This window comes from Cyprinodon tularosa, unplaced genomic scaffold (assembly GCF_016077235.1).
Source record: "Cyprinodon tularosa strain WSP-4 unplaced genomic scaffold, ASM1607723v1 ctg343, whole genome shotgun sequence".
NCBI classification, from domain to species: Eukaryota; Metazoa; Chordata; class Actinopteri; order Cyprinodontiformes; family Cyprinodontidae; genus Cyprinodon; species Cyprinodon tularosa.
The window spans coordinates 180,303-201,861 of record NW_024039056.1 but is presented as its reverse complement, the minus strand read 5'-3'; the positions used below and the strand labels follow the sequence as shown (position 1 = coordinate 201,861).

The 21,559-nt window shown below is 38.5% G+C and overlaps 1 protein-coding gene across 5 annotated transcripts in view; it reads left to right on the top strand.

Moving 5' to 3' along the window:
* The window catches only part of LOC119789674 (signal-induced proliferation-associated 1-like protein 2), a 139,967-nt gene that overhangs the window by 9,748 nt on the left and 108,660 nt on the right, over positions 1–21,559 (top strand). Inside the window, exon 1 of one of the 5 annotated variants that reach the window (XM_038294676.1) lies at positions 19,072–19,328. The exons of the other annotated variants lie outside the window; for them this stretch is intronic. The gene's annotated coding sequence lies outside the window, so the exon portion shown is untranslated. Of the gene's footprint in view, positions 1–19,071; positions 19,329–21,559 lie in introns of those variants that run through there. 5 annotated transcript variants of the gene reach the window in all.

Below are 21,559 nucleotides of genomic sequence, written 5' to 3'. Positions count from 1 at the left end.
CAAGATATTCTTAAAATGACATAATCCAGCTTCATACTGCCCCACAGAAACATTACATCTTTTGTTTTGTAAATATTAATGAAAAATATGAACAACTGTTGTAAAACTTGTTGTAAAACTTGATTTATAAAAATTTTGCTAAAAATTTTAAGTAATTCTGTTCTGATTTCCATTTAGGACACTTGATTCTAATATAAAATGAAAACTTTTGCAACAGCCGAACCTCCAAGGGTTAAAAATGGCCAAGAAATGATTAATATGTTTGTTACGCAGAATATGATCCCTTTGTTTTCCTATAATAATCTTGATAATGTTGGGAGTCTATAAAAGCTGGTTAATCATTTTATTATTCATCTCCCACACCTCCTACATGTTGCTTAACAAACATCCAGCTCTTGCCTCTTAAATTTTCAACTCTGCTTCCAAAAAGGGAGGACAAGAAGTGGTTTCCTCAGCCGGACTTTCCAAACAGCTGATTTTGTGTCCTGTAAACATTAGAAACAGATACTGTAAGAGCAGCTGCAGCACATAGAAACTCTGCTTTAACCTGCCAAAGAAAACTTTCCTTTTGTTGGCGTGTCATTTAAAGGACTTTAACCTGTAAGAAATAAATGAGGAAAAGTGTTACTGCTTTTGAAACCATTTTCAAATATCAGCACACCTTAATAGCTTTAACAATGCTTACCTTTTCCTCACCCTCTTAGACCTGTAGGAGACGGTCACTTTTATATTTTCCTTTTATATTAAGACTATAATCACATGGAACATTCAGTCTGACAGAAACACAAAGCTGTTAAATAAACGCAGGCATTCAAGTGTTCAGTTTCGTCAGAGTAAGTAGCGGCAGGGCAGTAGCCGAATGCAGCAGTCCATTAAGACATGTCACGCTATTTCTGTTATGGTCATCATAAACTGTTTTCAGCTACTACCGGCTGGTGCTTTTAGAGCTCCTCTCAGGCCTTCTCTGATAAACCCTAAGTTCAGGACCAGTTCATGTTTTCTACAATAATCCTGACACAGCCTTAATGTATTTGATATATAAATATTTTGTCCAGACTTGAGTGATACATATGACTAACTCTGGCCTTATAGCGTTTTAACAAGATGCTGATGTAAAAAATGGTTCTGACAATGTTGCCTGTGGCTTATTGTTGTTGCAGAGATTTTCAGACAATCCTGATACAGTGCATTTGCTTTAAATGACGGTTCCTGTTACACAAAGTATAGGTGATGGTTAAGGCGGAAAGGAGCTGAACTATGCATTGCTGCCAGGCATTTTGGCCTCTATTAATGCTGCTGCAGTCACATCGTGTGTTTGAGGAATTCAGTCGAGTCTAACAGAACCAGCTCAATGTTAGGTTAGCATTTTTCATGTCACTATACCTTTTTTATATCATTCTGACTATCTTTCCTTTTATGCCATTTGTCACTGCTGACATTGAGGGAGGATAATGATGTGGAGAGACTGTGGCCTGATTTTTTTTTTTATCCCTCCTCTTTCTCCTGTAATCGCAATGTTTGTCTATATGGGAGAGGTGGACTGCTCCCCTCTTTCCCTCCAGATAAAGTGTTTTCAAAGCTGCTGTGGATGTTTGGAAGTTGGCCACAGGCGGTGAGAAGATGTGGGATCTAGTGCTGGAGGGGAAGAGCTGAATGCCAGCCTGTAAGAGAGTTTGCTGCCTTAAAAGACGAAGCAGCAAGAGAAAAGGAGATTACATAACAGAATAAGTCAGAGTCCCAGACTCTATGTTCGTTCTACCAACAAGAGATCATTGTGTGTTTAAATCGTACAATGCCCAGCAGCCTCACTTTGTCCATTCATAGTTCACCTACCCCAGGCTCTGTTTACCGGAAGCCTTGGAAGCTCTTTGAATGTAAACAGGGCTGTGGGGCCATATACAGTTTAGCAGCGCGAGGCTGTAGGGGCCCGGGCCAAAACACAACACACAGCGTCAGGATACACAGCCAGGTGCTGGAGCAGCTGTATAATTACACTGTTCTCCTCTGACTCAACCTAAGTCTCTGTTTAGAGTAAACATGCAAATAAAAAGGGACAAAGGTTAACATGAGCACTTTGAATCTTCTATGATATAAATATTTTTGAAATATATCTCTTCTACAGTTCGGCTAATCAATCTTTACAAAGATTTCTGTTTAATTGAAGGGATAGAATATAGTGCCTAAAGCTATTAAACACATTTGGTTTTTATTTCTGTACTAATAAGTGATGTTAAAGATCTCTGTGTTTCATTTCTTGAAATACTAATAGTTTGGACTGTATAGTATCAGGAAGCTGTCATAGTGATACTTTTGAGATTAAATTAGGATTAACCAAGATTTTCCTGACTCTGCTCTTTTTGTACAATGCACTATGTCCCCACCACTCTGATTGTTAGCTTTAGTACCTTCAGCATACATCAGATGTGGGCATAAGAAACGGTTAAGTGTACATCCAACTGGTCTAATATTTAGTTGATCTGAGAGGCGTCAACCCCTGACTCGAAAAATAACATCCTATCAGATATTGTGTCAAAACACATGGTTTACCTCTTTCCCACTGACCAAAAAAATTGCTTTAAACCACAAACAATCTTCCTGGGAAATTGCTAATTGACCCGCTTCGAGCAGTGTCAAATGACTTGCCGTGCGACGGGGGTTAAAATCGTCTTCTAACGGCTCGGCTATGATCGACCTGCAAATTTATGTTATACCATTTAACGCAATGTAGTACGTCACAACATCGCGCCAAACGTGTCTGATCTAACAACATAAAACAACTCTGCTTACATTCAATAAATATGGCGCAGCACCTGTAAGAGAGATTCAGAGAGACAAAAGAACGAAACAATAAAGCACACTTACCACACCCTGGCTCCCTTCCAGATTACTCTCCATTGTTTACTCTCCTGATTTCTGTTGCAGTGGTGACATCATTAACACAACGTGATGGTATCACCAGAAACGCAGCAATGGGAGACAGGCCAAGCAGCGGGCCATCAGCGGTCAGACCTGGCTTTTTTTGCTGATGGGGAGGGAACAAAATGCCCATTGTTAGCCGGTAAACCTTCGTTAGAAAAACTTGCGTTAACCTGCTAGTTTAAGTTGGAAAGAGGTTTTGGTGACACCATTGGACACACTGGTTTGTAAAATCAGGTTATGATTTAATATTTTGCTCAGCTGTGGTCATCATAGGAATGTGCTAAATCAATGTCATAAAAGCGGGTGGTTTGTGCCAAATTTACTTCTTTACCTTTAAATTTGTTTATTTAAAAATGACTATTTTAAAACCACTTATTCTACCTGTTTTGTGAAGATATTACCATGTCATGATTGGGTTTAGAGAATTTTACTTATTTGAATTACAGTATTCCAACACTTTAATGGTGTGAATTTAGCAGATTTTTAGCTACCAGTTCTGATCCTTAAAGGAAGCTCTCAGCCAACTCGATTTTTTTGCCAATTTGTGCCTAATGTTGCACCCATGTACTGAATCAGGCTCAAAATCCGAGTCATATCAATCATAACATAGTCAGACAATGACTCAGCACAATCATACTGTGCTTAATCTTTGCTTACTAATTTATTTCATTTATTTTCTATGGACATAAAATCTGTTAATGCAAGAATTTCTCAATCAATTGTGTTTTTTAAAGTATGTTTAACTCTGTATATCTGTATAAAGATATTGTCCTGATCCAAAAACCATACATTCTGGACAGTAAACATACAATAATAAAAAGAATTCAAACACACACGTAAGATACCGCAGTAAGTACAGCCTTTAAGCGAAAAACATGTCTGTATCACGTTTCAGTCTCTATATTTGGTTGGTACCACCCTTTATCCAAACTTTTAGTCTTAAAGCCAGCCATGATCCTTTTTCTTAGATGGTGACACTTTGGCATTTTCTGGGGTCACTTAATGATTTCCTGTCATTAAGCTAAATTGTTCAAGAAAATATGTGCAAGTCTGAAGTCGGTGATGGAAAATGTCTCCTGGTTCCAGTTCTTAGTTAGTTCTTACTGTTCAAATTGTTGGTTTGTATAAATTCCACATTAAAGGAATAGTACACCCAAAACATGATTAGCCTTCATTTTCTACTCACCCCCATGCTGAACAACACTCTGGAGTACTTTTTTGATATCTCAAATGCATCTGGAGATCTGGGAGGCTTCTTGCTGTCTGCTGACATTCAAATAATGGAGGTCTATGGTGACCGAGACAGAAAGGTCCATAAAAGTCCACAAAAAACGTGTCAATATTCCTCCATACTGCTCTTCCAATGTATTCCAAGTGTCCTGAGTGGGTAGCATCCAGAATTTACTCGAAACAAAGTCATTTAGAATGTTTTTAGAGCATAAACAGTAGTGTATAGGATTTCCTAAAAGCGCGCGCTCACGACGCTACGGAAGCCGGCAGATCAAACCAGATGAAAGTGCGCATTCAGCGTCTGCTCTTCCAATAATGCAAGCGTAGAAGAAGAAATGTGCTGTTTACCTGTGCAAAGAAAGAAACAACGAAAGAAAAATATCTGAGGACTTCAGTGTTGAGGAAGAGCATGAGTTCTTTGCCGAGCTGAATGCGCTGGTTTGGTCTGCCGGCTTCCGTAGCGTCGTGAGCGCGCGTGTGCGCGCTTTCAGGAAATCCTATACACTACTGTTTATGCTCTAAAAACATTCTAAATGACTTCGTTTCGAGTAAATTCTGGATGCTACCCACTCAGGACACTTGGAATACATTGGACGAGCAGTATGGAGGAATATTGACACGTTTTTTGTGGACTTTTATGGACCTTTCTGTCTCGGTCACCATAGACCTCCATTATTTGAATGTCAGCAGACAGCAAGAAGCCTCCCAGATCTCCAGATGCATTTGAGATATCAAAAAAGTACTCCAGAGTGTTGTTCAGCATGGGGGTGAGGAGAAAATGAAGGCTAATCATGTTTTGGGTGTACTATTCCTTTAATAGAAAAAGATAGACAAAAACCTTAGGGCTATTTCTGGGGGAAAAAAATGCTCAAATGGATCTGATTTTTGTCATCCTCTTTTATTTTCCCTTGAGTCGAATCATAGATTTTTTTATTTTATACTGAATAGCTCTACAGAAGATATTAATAACTTTAAATATATATAGTTGTTCTGGGAAAGTAATAATGCCTGGATGTTGTTTATCTATTACCTAATTAAAAGTAGCAGAAGTAGTATTTGATTGAACTTTAACCAGACATTTAAAGAAAGATGTTTCATACCGACAGCTTGACAAAGGTGCTTGTCTACATGATCCCTGCTGGATATGAAGAAATAAATAAAGAAAATTAGCCTTTTTCTCCATTTGCTCTTAGTTGTTTTGTTTAGAGATTTCCCCCTGTTCAATTGCATTGTAACACACAAAATAAACCAGCTTGGTACTGACTTTGTTCATTTAGGCATTTAGATGTAATGTAGATGAGAAGATGGACTGGTTTGAGTATTTCAGCATGATCTCTATAGGATCATGGGGCGACAGAATATGTCTAAAATAAAAATTTCCGGCAAGTGGCAATTTTGTTGACAAAAATGTCTTATTAATGCAAAGAATCAAAGGGATTGAGCTTGCCCAGCATAAAATAAAGTAAAAGTAGCTTGATATGCTGCTAATATATTTGTAAGTACTTGTATCATGTTGAACATTTAGCAGATTGTCCGCAGGAGCAGAAAGTGACACAGCTGCCAGTTCTTCTGGCTTAGATTCTTAATTTGAGACAGAAATTAACTATAGCTCATCAAAATTAGGCACTGGCAGTTTTAAACATTTCCTGGTCAGATGAGGTCAGATTTACATTTAGATAGTCACATTTTGGTGTGCAAATATACAAGTATGAATCTTTTACAAAACAGCCTTAAGTTTTATGCAACTGTTGGTATTGGACTTTTGCCCAATTTTTCTGAAAACCTTTTAACATCTATCCAGGAGTCTTTGTTGTTTCTGGCGACTCGCTTTAATGCACCCTGTAGTTGAAGCTCTGATCATTTTAAACACTAAAAAACAAAGTGAAATTCTGTTTGCCTTTAATTTAAGCCTGTTTTTGGTTGCCATGAACCGGAAGGCTCACAACAATGCTGTCCTTTTTTGGTCGTCTCCCTTTAGGTCAATTTTGACTCAAACAACAATGGACGGTGCAATCTGACGCTGATGTTCATTGAGCTTGAAGTAAACTTTTAATCTCTTTTGAATTTTTTCTGGGCTCTTTCGTTATCATTTTTATTATCCGTCTCTTTGATTTGTCATCAGTTTTCTTCCTGAGGCCAAGTCTACGGAGGTTTGCTACATTCCTATGGATCTTAAGTTTCGGAATATGTGCCACTATTATCATAACAACATAAAGCTGGTTAGAGATTATCATAGAGCCTTTCCCTTTAACATGCATGTCTATAATTGTCTTCCTAATCTATTAATACAACTCTTTCCTTTGTTTCTTCTGGTCCATGTTGAGTGTGGTACACACCATGTTCATCATAGAGTACAATAACTACCGGTAGTCCTATAAAGAACAGCTGACTGAATAAGAAAAAGATTGTTGATAACTGTGAATCTAACTACTGGACACACCTTGATTAAACATGTCCCTTTGGTCACATTATATTCGGTCTTTTCTAGGGATACCATCATTTTTGTCCTGGCCTGTTTCATTAATTTATTTAATTTTTATACATTATTCTGTGGAGGGGTTCTTAAAAAGCGATGTCTGATTTTCATCTATTCATTTTCCTTGTATTTTTATTTATATTTTGGGTTATTTCTGTGATCATTGTGGGTATTTCTTTCATTAAATGAGGGGTGCCAACAATTGTGTTCAAGTTCATATCTTCTAAAAGCTCATTCAATCAGGATAATGCATGATGTCTAATGGAAGTTTGGGTTTAATAAATCAACCAAAACTGGTTCTTTTGAAAGGCAAAGTTGGATTTGTTGACCAAAATAGCTAAAAGATCTGAACTTAAAGGAGCACCTTAATGTGGTTGGATGGGGATTTCCATCATGATGTTGAACTGGTAACTCAGCAGCAACTGGTTCAGTACGGACCAAAATCTTTGAGCAGTGTTGCAGAAGTCTAGTTACATTTGTCACATGAATGATTACTGGAGTTTCGAATTTGAAACAAGGTCATAATTGTTGAAAATCTAAGATTCCAGAGAGATGTAGTTAGTTAAACAGCTGCAAGGTAGTATCAGTGCTCTTACCAAATGTTTCTTACTCAATCTTTGTGATTTTCTTCAAAGCATGCTGCAGTGAAGAGATAAGGAAATGGGTAATAAGGAAATCTGTGCCTTTCTGGGATGTGGTGTAAATTCTGGCTTACACTGTGTTAAAAGATGGACACCTTACAGTGCCCATTTCTCATCTTGTGCCAGATCTATGCTCAGCCAGAGTGTGCTTAAGAATCTAACCGCCCTGCTTTGTGTGCTATTTTGACTTACATTAATATTAATGACAAAAGGCTTCCAAGTGCTTTCACCAGTGAAGAAAGGCAGCAGTATTTGGAATCACGACGGTACTGTAGAGTCAGAGTGGGAACTTTTGCATTCCAGCTACCTTACATTTGTCATTTGAGGGCATCATCAGATCAGTAGTCCTGATCGGTTTTAAAGGTCAAAGGACACCCAGACGTCATGCTGGATCAGTGCACTCATTTCCTGGAGAAAGAAATTGATTCATCTTTGCCGATTTCCTTGGACATTTTTTTTTCTAGTTAGCATTCAGGAAAGGGGGATGGCATAGTAGATGTGAGGACAGGAATGAGGAAAAGCACAAAAACAGTCAATGCTGGAATATGCTTTTTTGTACTTCATGGACATTGTGTTTTTTTTTTATATAGCTGCATATTGAGGCGATGTTGACCCATTAATTAGATTAATTTAAATTTTGTTAGAGTGTGTTGCTCTTTTTTGTTTTGGCAGCTGTGTCCTCTTTAAATTTAAAAGATCCATGATGTGCTGACAAGTGACAGCAAAGTGGGAGTTAGATTTTAAGGCTGAGCACTCCCCCTGTAGTTTTTAATACCACAATGAAATCTTACAAAGAACAAAAAAAAAAAAAGATTTTGCAAAGGTGTGCATGCCTATGTGGTTCTCAGCAGGAGGCTGGAGTTTCACACCCTTTTAACTGCCCGCCTCCTCTTAACACACCCACCACATGCCATGCCAGCTGCAGCTGTTGTGCCTCAATGCTAGAGATGTAAGAAATTCTTTTCCCTGTGCAATTAGAGAAGCAGTTTGCTGAATAGCACACATTGCAGTGTCCTAAAGTTGCACTTGGTCCTTTCTAACCAACATAACACTGAGTAAATAGAAACTGATGAGTGAGAATTGTTGAAAAAAAGTGTCCCCCGTCTGCCTGCGAGTTGACAGATTGTGTTTTGTGCAAGCTGCTCTTTGTGACATCCTGAAGAAACCAGAGGGTGCAAAAAGACTTCATTGATGGGGTGGGTTTCTCATGCCTGACTAATAATGCTCTCTTTCCTTCGAGTCAAGTAGTGCATTGTGATCCCGACTAAAGAAATGCAAATATATAGAACAGATGTACTGCATCTCCTTTTTTTCCAAGCTTGTTTGGAGGAGTAATCCCTCACTGTGGTGGAGGTTGTGTCGGATGCACCATGGGTGCAAGACTGAAGTGTTAACAAGGGAAAAGCCATGTCACCCAGGCGCATGTGATGGCTGCCGCCTTTCAGGGCTTTTTCTCAATAAGGCTAGATGCTCAGGAGAGATAAATGGAAGCTTTTGTAGCCTTTGCCAGGGGGTAGAGCTGCACAAAGAAGGACACACACGGAGCACAGTCTTTTTCAAAGGAAAGAAGCTAAAAGCAGCATTTCCACTGTCCTTTCTCCTTTCTGGCTTCCACTCCATGTCTTAATTTTACTTACTTTTACTCTAGCATTCCCTGGATCTTTTTGTCCTGCGTGAGAACTGAAACTTACTCCCAAAATGTTTCCATAAATGGGCTGAGGGAATGGAAAATAACTCCATTTGCCAGTGCCTTCCTCTCTCCACTCTCTGCACTACATGTCCCCTTTGCAGGGCTGTGGACACTGCTCAAGTACACTACCCTTAATGATGCTCAATGTTTTACAATGCTCCGAGCTCTACCAAAGTGCATCTAATACACCCCGCACATAGCAGCCTTAATATAGCAGTGCTGCTCCTACTTATTGGACATTACCTCCTCTAAAAGGACTCCTCTGAGCAGAATGGAGGTCAAATTGTACTTCTGCACCTTTCATTATGTTGCAAGAAGACACCATCCCAGGGAAAATATTTAGTTTTTAGTTACCTTGCTTTTCACATTTAGCCATGATTTTAGCTAAATGTAAAATTGTGTCGAATAAGCCCAGCACATCGCAGTAGAGATTGACCAATACAGGTTTTATCGAGGCTGATTGGCACTTCTTTGATATCAGTCTAACTCAGTCTTGAATTCAATGTAAAGAAGCATACTTACCAAATCGAAAACATTAACAATAGATATTAAATGGAGAGAGTTGAAATGCATTTACCTTTCATGTATTACTGCTAAATGCACTAATAAACTGGCGAACACGTGCATGTATCGGCCGATACAGATACTAGAAAAAAAACACCTTTATTGGCCAGAAATATCAGTTAATGTTCTAACCTTTCTCTATATCACAGTACAAATACCATACTCCTATTGAGACATGACTGTGGCAGCAGCATCCTATGAGCATGCTTATCTATAGCACTCACATAGAAGCTAGTTGGGGTTGATGCGAACATAGAGGTAAATATAAACCCGTTTTGAAAAAAAAAAAGATCTATGAGAAGCTGTGGAAAACTTTCAAGCTTTAATAAAGGTTTATGGTCTAATAGGACAATAACCTTGCAACCAAATTGACTGTGGAGAGGGTTAGATAAAACCATATTCATTTAGTGGTATGTCAGAGAAAAAGTCGAGACATAAACTCAATTGAGAATCTGTGACAAGAGAAGGAATGACTTAAAAAGTAACACACAAGACTTGCAGCTGAAACTGCAGTAAAACGTTGTTCTACCATGTGCATTCTGGCAGAGGAGAGGAATGCACGTCATATGTTTTTAGATTTCTGTGCAAAACAAACTAAATGCCATAAAAAATCTTTCTTGTATTCATGTTTAATCACATAAAATCCCAATAGAATAATGCATATTTTTTACCTGACTAAATGAATCTTTTGAAAGGCACTACAGCTCTTTACAGTACTTTGACTGTTGTCCCGCTCAGCTTTAAAAAAAAAAAATCTACCCTTTATTACAGCCTCCTTTCTGTATTTATTTATTTTTAACTTTTTCTTCTTCCTCCCCTGTGTGACTCTTAGTGTAATGTTGACTTAACTGTCACATTGTGGTTGTCTGGGCTTTTTACATGTACATTTGCATTACGGTTGTTGCCTGGATCTGTGAGCCATCCTGCCAGTGCTGGGCTATCTTACATGTGGGTGGCTGGCCTGGAAACAGATGTTTTTGATGTCACTTGTAGAAGGAAAAGCTTTGAAAGTGACTCCATGAACCAGATGCCAACTGCTATGCAAACCACAGCAGCCTAGTTCTCAGGAATGCCATCAGAGTCCTTCCTTTCTGACATCTGATTATACTTCATGTGGAGAGTAAGACAGATTCTCAATCAGACCAGTTCCTCTGGAGATCTTTTTATTAATTACAGAAGTACGCTGCTACTCTGAAACCCTCATTCCAGATGGCTCCGGACACCTCTCTAAAAAAGTACCCTACCAGTGCTGTTGTTGGTTTTCTTTTTTAATTCTGATTCTTTTGACTTGTATTAAATGTTTTAATTTTGTATTTGTAGAAACTGTTTCTCGTAATTGCAATGGAATGCCAATAGGTTTGATGCATGAAGAGGTTTTAGTCTTGTTAAATTGCTTATTTTGTTTCAATTTCTTTTGCCAACTGTGGTGCGCACATCTGCTGCTCTATTCTGTCCACAGAAAACACTTGCAACTGTTCCCATTCGCCTATTAACAATGTAGTTACCAAGGATCAACTTTCCACTAATGATTTCTCTGCAAACATCATTAGTGTTTGCATAGCATCTCCAAATGGCTTCCAGCACCTTTCTAATCTTTCTATAACTCCATCAGGTCTGTAATTATTCAAATTCTCTTTATAGTACTTGAAATTTTCAAAAACACCTAATATGTACTCCTACCAGCAGTATTTTTGTGTTGCATAGAAGACGCCATAACTGGATCATTGTCATCTTCATCTGAGTACATATTAGTTTATGGTTTGTGGATAGAAATGAATGAAAATTACCCTAGAAAATATACCTAAGTTTTGTTAATAAGGAGAAATTCTGGTAAAATATGAACATTTGTTAAAAATATGAAGAAGCGAGAGTCTTTATTTTCATATTTTAACAATAATGAAACTTTGGACGCTGACTGTGTTTCCACATATAATATGCAGACAAATTAAAGGCAAATGAGAAGCAAAATGTTGAATTCCTTTGAGGTGTAATAAAACACCCTCAGAAAACAAAACAAAACATGAAAAATGTTAAATACTGAGAATATTTTTTATGCCTTCAATGGTGGCAACAGCCCCCATAGGAAACCAAGTTCTAAACGGTTTCCCAACCTCATGTTCAAGGGAAGGTGTCTGGTTTTAATCCTGTAACTGAAACAGCTGACCAAACCTTCAGCCACAAAGAGATGGATTAGTGACATATACATTTAGCTCAGTTTCCTTTTAATCTGAAAAACTTTACGAAAAGGAGACTCTTTTCCATTGACACTCTGAAGCCTGGGACTTTACCCGCGTAAATTCACTTGCCTGATGCTTTAGTTTCCTGGAGCTTTAGACCCTCTAGACACCAAACACTTTCTGGGATTTTAAGGCGTGGTTACTGTATAGCTGCAGTACTTTATTCCACCAGTGGCAGTAGTAGCAGATGACCATGATAGCACAATTGTTGTTCATATCTTATGCCTGTCAAGAAATATGTTTAAGATTTACTCAAGTGAGAAAGTACACCTTATTACTTCATATTTGTTGTTTAGTTCATCAATAAATAGCCTACTTTTAAATCAGTGTTGAAGCAGTTAAAGCCACAGCTTTAGACTGGTGTGGGTTTACTAAGCCAGGATATGAAGTTTGATCTCTGGCTAACCGTAGCTGTAACGTTGGGCAGTCAGTTGGTCATTTACCTTTAATGAAAATGTAATTTAAAGATGTTTTTAGGCTGAAAAGTACACCTGAAAACTTAATCTATGTTGCCAGTTGATCAATATAATGGTTGTACTTTTTAGTATGTTTTTAGAGTCCCTCTGATAGACCTGTTTGGCTGCAAGGCTAGTTAAGGTAACCAGGTGTAGTAGCATGAGGAATCCCAACAGAGAACCTTCAAACATGGCCAAGGGTTTGGGGATCACAAGCTGCCTGCATCTTCTTGTTTTGACTGAAAGAGAATATTAATCTTTCATTAGTTGTGTAGTTAAAAACTGTGAATGCTAGGATATGAAATGTAATGTTTTCCCAGAAGGTTTTATTGATCTCACATTGGAGAGTCGTGGGGCGCCCAGGGAGCAGTGTGGGGTTAGGGATCTTGCTCAGGACCCCAGAGTGGCAGTCAATGGGAGTGGGGCTTGAACGTAGAACCTCAGGATTCCAAGCTCTATGCCCTGACCACTAGGCTGCCACTCCCCAATTTTTTTTCCATTGTAGGTTAATGTAGGTATCAATTCTAAACTGTTTTTCCATGATTTAAAGAAGAATATTTATGGAGTGCTGATTTAACTGAGTTCTCTCTTCTGTAGAAATGAGAAACATACATTCCCCTTTGATTGGCTTTTTATTACCCCATTTACACTACCCTTGAAAAACCGAGCTAAGTAACGGAGATAACTTATTGTGTGTAAATGGAAAGCAAACTGAACTGAACCGAGCTAGACACAACCGAACCGAGCTAACTGCAGACCAGTTCCAGAGGTGGGCTCGACCTGACTCGGTTCTTACCTGACTCGGTTCTCTGATAACAAGAGCGCATGAGCAGAATGCGTCATCTCCATCTGGCTGCACATCCCGATTCACACTCCATTCCAGTAGATGGCGGTAATGCTCCTCCGGAAGTTGCTTGCCAACCAACACAAAATCTTTTTCTTCTTGTGTTTTATGGTGGTTGGCAAACAACTTTTGGTTCATTAGCGCCACCAACTGCTTGATTTCCTCCTTCAATACTGGCAGTAATACGGCAGATCGTCACTAGGAGGCGAGGAGTCGAGGAACCGAGATAGTGTGATGTGTAAAAAGATCCGAGCTCGGACCGGTCTCAGCATGGATCGGTTTTTCAAGGGTAGTGTAAATTAGGTATATGTTACCCTGAGATTTTGCTTTTTTTCATTATTGTATCCTGACAGGGTTGCAAGAGAGATCATGAGTTGGATGCATGCATCCCTTCCGGACTTGAATCCCCTAGAATGAGCTGTTGTTTAACTATGGGGGAATTTCTCTTGTACTTGTTACATCTACGTTTTTGTCAGCAATAAGTGTTTAGAAATGCATTTTAATTAAATCTTCAGTATAAGTAGCACCATAAACATGTTCTGCTTTATTTTTGTGTATTAGATTAATGATTTTGTGAAATATTTGCAGTTTTGATTCTAACTCACCGACGTGTCTCCTTAAAGTCCCAAAGAGTAAAAGAATTGAAATGAAAACAAAACCTGAAGCTTTTGTGTCTGATTTGTCTTATTGTCATATTTCTGAATCCAAATCTCTGTAATATGCATCTTTCCCCTTCAGCTGCTGAGTTAGTCTATTTTGCTTTTGTTTGTTATGTTTGGATTGCCTTGAACAACCAGGAGCAACACTGTGTCTCCATATGAATTCCCCCAATCACTGCACTTTCTGCTCTCCCTCCATCAACTTTCTGTCTTTGTTCATAAGGGAGGTCCGCTGTCACTCAAGGCTGTCATATGCAGAAAAAAGTTGCCTAGCAACAACAGAGAGGGATGCAAAAGAAGTCGCTGTTTATTCTCCACCCCCCCTACCTTATGTCCCCATTAAAACCCCTTCTCGTTTACTCTCCTCCTCTGTTGGAAAAATGAGTGGAAGTGATGGATAGAGGAGGCACCACAGCCTTCCTGCTCTCTGATAAATTTAGATAACAGATTCAGAACAAACTGAGAGGAGGGGAGATGTTCAGAGATGCTGTGTCTGCCTGTTGTCTCCCAGCTGTTATTCCTGTCTTCCTCTCTGCAGGAGGGAAAGGCCATTTTCCTTAATGCTGCTGTTCCACTGAGCATAACTTGTATTACTAAAGCACGCTGTTATCAGCAGGACTAAAAATATCGAACGGCAAATGAATCACAGGCCTGCCTATCGTCACACCCTCCAGAATAAGACCACATCCTGAGCTGATACTGGTGCCCCACGTCCTTTTTGAGTTATTACATGTTCTGCCGGTGGAAGCAATCAGGTGCTATGGCTTTGTTGCTAACCACATTATGCTGTTTTAAGTGGTTGCTGTAATCACGTTGTAAGGTTCAGTAGTTTCAAAAGTACCAGACTGGGTTTACCTGCCTTTCCACAGGGAGTGCAGAACAACAGTCATCCTCTGAGTTGTTGAAGAAGAGAGAGATGTCTTAGTAAATTTGGTTTTATTTTCTGTTTTTTTTCTTCACGATATCGATGCAGAAATTAAAGTTTTGAGGCTTTTATCCAAACTTTGAATTTCTTTTCAAATTCCACCTACAAATCCAGATTTAAGCGATTCTGAATTCAGCTGAATTCAGTTCACAGCAGGGGAAAGATAATATTATAAATTCCACACCAATGACAATACAATAGTCTCCCTGTGTTATCTTAGGCAATAATACAGTGTGGGGAGACTTAGCGCTGTTTACCTTTTCTGTTCTTAATTCTGTAACACTCTAGGATGATTTCCTGATTTCTTTTTCCTAATATAACTGCAAATATTCTTTATAAGTTAATTCTGTTTAAACTTCGCCCACTCAAATGCCTGTTTCAGTGTAAAGAAGTGCTTTAAATGAATGCCTTTGTTTCAATTAAAGGGGGGCATTTGATGAATCCCTACCAATGCTGATATGTATTTTGATAAATTATAACAAATTGAATTTCAAATGTTTTTCTTGCAAACGTGTGATGTTTTGCTTGTGGATCCGTTTGTGTAATGACTACCTTCGGTATGTAAATTACCCAGTAGAACTGGTCCCCATGTGCAAACGAGCTCCTCTCCACAGGCCTTCACTGCACATATGTGTAGGCTGATGAATGGTCCGTCTGTTTGCAGGGATGCAGCAGCGAGAACTCTTAAGTGTTACCTCCTGGGGCTTACCACTCTTCAAATAAAACCCTTTCCTTCTCTGCAACGCAAATCAAAGCCGAGAACCTGCCTGCCGAGGCTGGATCAAAGCCGACTGTGCCGCAAAGAGCCGTGCTTGCTGCTATTCATTCAGCTTGATTAAAGTCTGTCATTTCCTGCTATTAACACCTTCCTGCCTCCGACCTGAAACAGGCAGAGCAAAGCAGTCATCAGGAAGTGGCTAGAACGACACTGTTTTTATGCTTTTCTAATTAAGCTGCCTGAAACTGAATTATGATGAGCGGAAATATATAATCAAATCATTAAGTTACTCATTGAACAGATCTTAATTTAGCCTTTAAGAAGAACTGACTGCTAAGTTGTGCAAAACATCCATGCAGTTTTTTAAATTTATTTTATTTAGCTGTAACTTGCCCAAACAAGCCTTGAACCTTATCTGTACCCACAACTCCTCACAGTCACAACTGTCAAACTGTTAACTGACATGTGCTAAAAGCTGTCTACTTTACTGTCTGTTGCAGGCATAAGAGAAATTTCAAATTAGACAGTAAACTTAGATATGAGGCAATCAGAGATTTATGGTCAATGTCTGTTCTTCAGTTTCTGAATGTCATAACTAGAAGACACTGATTTTAGCCCTATAATTAGCAACATTCAAAACATTTTTCTAGTTTGGTCTTATGTTTAATGCAAAGGTGAATACTCTTGGAAGAGCTGCTTTTTATTGTAAAAGCAAAGTCAAACTGATTACAGGACTCTTCAGATATTAAATTGGCACTGCAGTATTGTAAATTAGAACTGTAAGCACTGAGTCTAGTCCTATAATAGCAAATCTTAATTTTTAATTAACTCACATCTTAAGAAAGCACAACATTTCATTGTGAAAGGTTCTAAAGTTTAAAAAAACATCAGACTTTGCTTAAATGTATTTAAGAAGCATAGTCACCATATATGCTTAACAAAAAAGAACAAAAATCAGTTTGATCATAATAAAATAAAGTACTTTACTCCAAGTGTTTGTTCTAATAGTGTGTAAATTAGCTGTTAGTTCTTTGTGAGCCTAAATTTTTGCACCTGGCGCATTGGTACTAACCTGACTCCTTCAACCTTCCGTTGAAGTAATTTTGGGACGGGGCGAAAATACTGGTTAGCTGATTGGCCTATGTTGGTGATAGACGGGCCAAATAAACCAATCAGATCAACGAAGCATATGACGTACTAACAGAGCGACGACGAAAACACAACCACAAGCCAGTCTACTCTTGCTGAAACCAGTCGGGAGAAGAGCAAAAACATCTTTTCCTCTGAGAAAAGCCTCCAGAGCAGTGTTTTGCTCTTCTTTCAGTGAAGAAATACTCTGTAATTCCGATCAAACGTGCTCGATAGCCACGCTAAAGCTAGTTTCATCGGCTGAAGCCGCCATGTTCTTTAGACTGAACTGTTGCTCAACCCGCCTCAAAGGCAACGCTGATTGGACATTCGTTTGGTGAACGGCTCCAAATTTTCTTTAACGGAGAGTCTCCAGACTGATTAGCGAGTGAAACCTTGAAAGCTCGCAAGATCAGGATGGTCTCATGAGGCTACATTGGCACAGCTACTAGAACAGAACCCTTTATTATGATATTACATCTGCCACCTGAATAAACTGCATACATGCAACTGCAGAAAATCTATTTAAATAGTATCTAACACTTTTTGTTGCGTTGTTTTTTTTTTTTTTTACCATCTGGTCAAAAGTTACTGTGAAATGCACAACATGAATAAGACGTGTGTTTATCTGAAAATAAAGTGTTATAGTTTTTGACAGGGCACTGGATAGTAAGCCAGACCAAACAGAAACAAGCTGAACACCTACAGATTTCTCTTTACATCACTGGTTATAAGGCCCTGGCTTTTTTTAATGGTTCTTTTATCAGACGGGTGTGTTTAGGCAGACCCCTAATATGCATTTTGAGACAAAGCTCTATTCTGTCATTTGATTATTTGACTTGAGCTATCAGTGCCTTGGCTTGGGCCTGGCTGCCACTTGATGGATTGCTGGTAGTAATTATGTTAATCTTGGCACCAAAAAGGTCATCCTTTCAGTGCTGCTGTGCTAATTGTATTCCATAGATGGCTGTCATCTTGAAGCATTGGAATTTAGAAACAAAGGACAAGATTCATTTGATATTCGTTTTATTTTTGCACTTTCCACTTAATAAACATGTCTGTTTGAACCCTCTATTCAAGTTTATGTTTATCATCGGTTGGCAGTGAGGATTATATGATTCATGTATCATTAACTTAGACTTAAGTCTAGATAGTAGCATTAAGTAGCATAGAGCATTAAAAACAACGATTAAACATAAAAACAAAGATTATGTAAAATAAAGTCTAGCATGTTATATTTCTGTTTGTTCAATGCATTATTGGAGTTTCTAGAGGAAAAAAACCCCCAAAAGATTAAAAATGGCATTGACAGGATTCTGGATAAGTAAACAAGCATTACAAAGACTATTATTACTTGGTTTTAAAAGCAACGTTAATTTGCTTTTCATTGCTCTCATAAAGTGGGTTCTCAGCTTCAGGTCTGCCCTGATACATTCAGTTTATGAAAGTTTTTTCCACTTCTTATTTTTCCAATTTTAGCTGTTAAAAGTTGAATAATTAACTATTTATGGCCAATCTTTATATTCCATTCGTAGTTTGATATGAATAGCAGGAGGTATTTGGTCTGATCAGCACTAATAATCAGTCAATTTGGCCAAATGGTGACTTCCCAACCAAAATAAAGGGAAGACAGTGTAATATGCATGTCAAAGCTAGTAATGGACCTATATGATTTTGCAGCATTTTTGCAAGGATGCAAGCACTAAAATACAATGAAATAAACATTTGGAGCATTATTTGGGTATATAATAGTTTCTTTTAAAGAAATAAAAATAAGATGAGCAAAACATAATGGTAGGGTGCAGGTTGAAATGAGTGTCAAGCTGGAAAAAGGGATTCATTGACCCTTGAAGTAACATATTTTTCAGGAATTAACCGTAGTTGAGATTCATTTGTGTTATTTATTTATTTATTTTTTTAATCTTTTAAATTTAGATTGCATAGATTAAATCCATTTTTGTATTTTCTTGTTTCTTGGCCCATCACTTGATAAATCCTCCATACCTTGTGACCGCTTGTTCTGAAATTAGAAATATGCTGTGCATAACATTGTTTGTATGAATGGAGGTATTATTATTTTATTGCTCTCTGCTTCTGGGTCTGTCTAAGTTTGTTTAAAGTGGCCATAGTTGCTGTCTCTGTTTGTATCATCTAAGAACAGGCCTGTAGTTTGCACGAAATACAGTCTGTCTGTAGATTTCTCTGCCTTCTACAGAGTATGTTGCTGCCATTGCAAATAACTTGTGCGTCATGAGCTTGACCAAGGTGATCTTTTCCTGGAAACAATGCCTATTGCTTCTCCCCCTTCCTTACATTTTTTTCCTTGTCCTTCCTGTCACAGCCTTCAAGCTTTGAATGTCATGGTCTAACCCCCCCACCACTACCAAACACCACCACTCAGCATTCCCTCCTTCCCCTCCAGCACAGCACACCTACTTTCCCTTACAAATGCAAATGATGCAGGCTTATTCAGCTGTTGGTGGTAGTTTTGTCACGGGGGAGGGGAGGCGTGCATTAAGGGGCAGCTGTATGCATTTCACTAAACTTACTCCTTGGACATCCTCAGACCTACACTCTGTGTTCTCCTTAGTATTTTTTTTTTATCTTCTTGTAAAAAAAGGATGGAAAAGTAGATTTCTGCTTTGCAGGGCTTTAAATCTTGAGCTCTCCTTTTTTTGGAGGCTTGTGCTCAACAAGTGGCTAATTGATTTAATGCGCTTGAATAGCATCTCTGCTGTTCAAGCTCTGCATCTAGCTTCATTTATCATGCGGTCTCACAGGACATTTTATCCTATACTTTGAGATTTTATGGATTTAATGGAACGGGGACTCTCTAGATGAGGTAAGCATGGCAGCTTTTTATATTGCATGCATTTCTTTGCATATTAAATTGCTTTTACTTCCATAGTTGTATAAATAAGGTTTATAAAGAGAGACAGCAGTCTTGTTTTAGTCATATTTTAGCAATGTCTTTACTGGGTAATGCATTAAATGAGGAATTTATGAGCCTTACTTTGATGAAGAAAATTTTTGTGAGGTAAATAAACCAGTGATTCATTTTTTTCTGTTTCCATCCTCGCTAAAGTTATCATATCCTTGCATCCATTGGTTTAGTTATGCTTCTTCTGTGCAGCTCAGAAGTCTGAATTATCTGGCCAATGCCAGATTTTTGTTGGTAGCAGCACACTGAAAGCTGAAAGTAAACTTTAAGGGGAAAATGAGAAGTGAATGACGGAGTACAGAGGCTAAGGGAGGTCCGGTGACACTAAGGCATGCTGAGGTCAGGAAGTAGTAATGCTGCTCCCCAGATGGTGTTTGTGTAAATGTGTTTGCGTCAATGTGTTTATTCTCAACTTTTAATAGTGTCACTCAGTTTCTCACTGATAATGTGGCAGCATGGACTCTGACTGACCTCAGCTGACGTGTAGAAGCACAGAGCTTCCCTCAGTGTTCGATCTCAACACCTAACAAGTCTCTTAGCAGCTTCCCCTTTGCAGGATGAGAGCGCTCTTTGCACCACTTTTCTCTCCCATTTCCCTGGGAAAGCGTGATCTGCCAGCAGGCAGAGTTTAGTGTGGCGGTAGCCGGGAAAGCAGCAGGATGCTGTGGGAAGTGACCGAGAGAGGGGATGTGTGCTGATGGAAATAGGTGCTGTTTTATCCCGGAGCCCTGCTGAGCCACATCAACCCTGCACGTCCTGATCTGCACTGCAAAAAATATAAATCTCAATAAGTTATTTTTTCTTAAAATAAGTGTGTTTTTTCTTGATTTGAGGAGGTAAGTAAGACACTTTGCCAATGGAACAAGACAATTTCCTTTTAAAATAAGAAAAAACTATTTTATCGTCTTATTTCAAGTAAATATTATCTAACTATCTTATTTTAAGAGTGAAAATACTCATTCCATTGGCAAATCATCTTATTTACCTGCTCAAATTAAGGCTAAATATACTTAATTTAAGCCATTTTTTACTTATTTCTGGATTGTTTTTGCAGTGTGCCCCACCATCGCAGGGAGGTCCACTGTGGTTGGGCCCATTTCAGAGAGAGACAGATGGTCCCTTTTGGAGAAGGGCCATTGCACAGCACTCTGTTTGTGGGACTCTGCTGGAGCAGGCAGAGGCAAACGTGGCCTCCTTCTGTTGGGAACATTGAGGAGCTTTAATCCATGAGACCTATATCAGCTCGAAGAGAGAGACATTTAAAACTTGTCTCTAAGTTTGGATATTCTAGCTATTTGTTATATAACCCAATTGCTGCCCAATAACAGCTTTGATGGAGTGAACTCAGTACAATTTGGAAAGTAATTCCTTCTCTGGTAAACAGCATCTCTTGAATGTTCAATCCAATTTTCAATTCAGTTTATTTAAAAATCAGCAATTTACAATTGGATAGCGCAAACAAAACTGTGCAAAGCATTGACCGACCCCATTTATCATCACTTAAAGTACTTTTCTACTTTGCCATCTGAGAATAAAGTGTATCATCTGCAATGTTTTGTGATTTCGTAAAAAAACAAATCTAAAAAAATAAGGAATATTTAGAATAAAATATTCAGTATAAAGATATTATGACTTTATTAGACTGAAATTATTATAGAGACAAGTACCCGCAGTTCTAGTTTACAAAGAACTGCATAATCATATCATGGATAATAAAAGTATTATTAACATGGTACTCATTTTATCATTCCATTAATCATAATTTCATTATGTCGTATCGAATTGGGCACTCAGAAGTATTCAAGCTTCATACATGATTTGACCTCATTTTACTCTTCTAATTACCTGCTTTTGTACCTAGTTTTCATTACAGATCTTGTTCTTTGTGAACATGTAAAATTCAAGAAGCGTCCTTTCTTTTTTAATTCTCAGATCACCCAGAAACATGTAGAGGACAATGGTAGTGTGCTGCCTGGCAGGCGCTGGGCAGACAGCCAGTTGGCAGGGCAACCAGGAAGGAGATTTCAAGTTTCAGTTGAACCCAGAGGAGCTTGGTTTATGCACATAGCCAGTATTAAAATGACCATGTTGTAAAAAAAAAAAAAAAAAAAGGAGCTCTAATCTAACCAAAC